The sequence below is a fragment of the Mus caroli genome, chromosome 16, assembly GCF_900094665.2.
Source record: "Mus caroli chromosome 16, CAROLI_EIJ_v1.1, whole genome shotgun sequence".
NCBI lineage: Eukaryota > Metazoa > Chordata > Mammalia > Rodentia > Muridae > Mus > Mus caroli.
The window spans coordinates 27,510,639-27,512,635 of NC_034585.1; the positions used below are offsets into that span (position 1 = coordinate 27,510,639).

At 44.8% G+C, this 1,997-nt stretch overlaps 1 pseudogene; it reads right to left on the reverse strand.

Moving 5' to 3' along the window:
* Window positions 1-829: 829 nt before the first annotated feature.
* On the reverse strand, window positions 830-1,296 carry LOC110312057 (annotated as a pseudogene).
* Between the last annotated feature and the right edge of the window lie 701 nt (window positions 1,297-1,997).

The window sequence follows — 1,997 nt, forward strand, 5'->3', positions numbered from 1 at the left end:
GTTGCAGTACATTGAAGTGCATCAGGCACCTCATGGCTTAAATGCCAGATGTAAGGCTATAGGATTTAATGTTTGCCCTGCTAAGTTTCCATCTTACCTTGGTCCCATCTCTCCTTACTGTGCCCTTTCTTCCTTTTTGGAACAGGACTGTTCACTTCATGTTTGAAAGGTATGCAACTTGGTTTTATTTCATAGGAAGTCCACTGCTAAGAGACTACGGACTCAGATGTTTGAACAGATGTTATAACTATTAAGACTTTGGGACTCTTGCACATAGACTGAATGCATTTTTTTTCATTGCTAGAGAGAGAGTCAGGCCACTGGTACAATGGTATGGGTTGGATATGAAGTGAGACCTTAGTTAGTAACTGCCGACGCTATTTTGAGAAGTGGTGAAAACTATCAGGGTACCTTGGGAAAGTAGGTCAGTGAAGTAGGTTGTTGGGAACATATTTTCCCTGCCCTGTCATGCTCTCCGTTTCTTTCTGCCATGATGTGAGTAGCTGCCCTCTACCACACAGACACTCTCCAACAGTGGGATGCCCTACGCAGTGTGAGGGAGTTAAGTATATACACTCTGAGCCGGGTGTGGTGGCGCACACCTTTAATCCCAGCATTTGGGAGGCAGAGGTAGGCAAATTTCTGAGTTCGAGGCCAGCCTGGTCTACAGAGTGAGTTCCAGGACAGCCAGGGTTATACAGAGAAACCCTGTCTCAAGAAAAACAAACAAACAAACAAACAAACAACAAAAAACCTGCAAAAGTATATACACCCTGCATTCTCCCCCAATTTCACTGAGACATTTTTTTTAAAAATGTATTTTACATGTCTACGAAAAAGACTCCAGAGTTTTCCCTCCTGTGTGCTTTCCTCTTCTTTATGGTCCATAATATCAGCTGAGGTTGTCAGTACAATGAAACAATGGGAAAACACACACACACACACACACCAGATGTACATTTTAGCCACGCACAGTGATGTATACCTTTAATTCCAAAGGGATGCAGATCTCTGAGTTTGAGTCTGACCTGGTCTATATATAGCAAGTTTGAGCTGCACACTAAAGCAAGAGCTAATCACTCCACACTTACTCAACCTGCCCGTGAGGTTCAGAATAATTTTCCCAGATCTATGATCAAGAATGATTTCAAATTGGCCAATGGAACCAGCTTCATCATCCTTCAGGAACTAAACAATGACTTTGCAGCATGGTCTGATGAGGACCTGGCATTGGCCTCTCTCCCTGGCATTGCTGACGCTCCTGAGAGCATCTGCCAGGACGGTCAAGAGCATCATGGTGATGAGAAAGAAGGGTGACAGAATACCACACGCTCTCACACTGAGTCAAAGTCACTCTTCCCTCTCCTGTCATGGTGACACAAAATCAATTACCTCAGCACCTCACGCCCACTGGGATTCTGTCTGGTAAAATCTGGTCTTGTATCTCGAGAATGCAGGGCTTGCTCACACCTGGATCTCTTGGGTCTGGAAAGGTCCGGTGCTTTGCTGCTGTGAAATCAAACCCCACGGGGACTTAGGTCTCTCCAGTCTCTCACTCAGGATCTGCTTTGTCAAGATTTTGGCTAATTATGAAAAAAGTATAGCTGCCAGAAAGGAGTCTCTGAGTTTATGGATGGAGTTTTAGACCAGATTAGGTTGATAAAGCACCATTTGTAACTCCAAAAGGTTGTTGTTTGTTGTTTGCTGTTGCTACTGCTGCTGCTGTTGTTGTTTCAAGACAGGTTGTTAACAGATACTCTGTAGCCTAGGCTGGCCTTGAACTCACTCTATAGCCCAGGCTGGCTTCAGACTTGCAGCAATCCTCCCACCACAGCCTCCCAAATGCTAGGATTCCAGCCAGAAGTCACCCAGTTTGGCCAAACAGATTTGCCATACCTTGTTCACTTCTGAGGGGAGGGGAAGGGTTAGGAGGAAGAAAAGGGATGGTTTGAGTTTGTCTCTAAGAAGAAATGATTCTAGGGCTTTAAGGGGATATT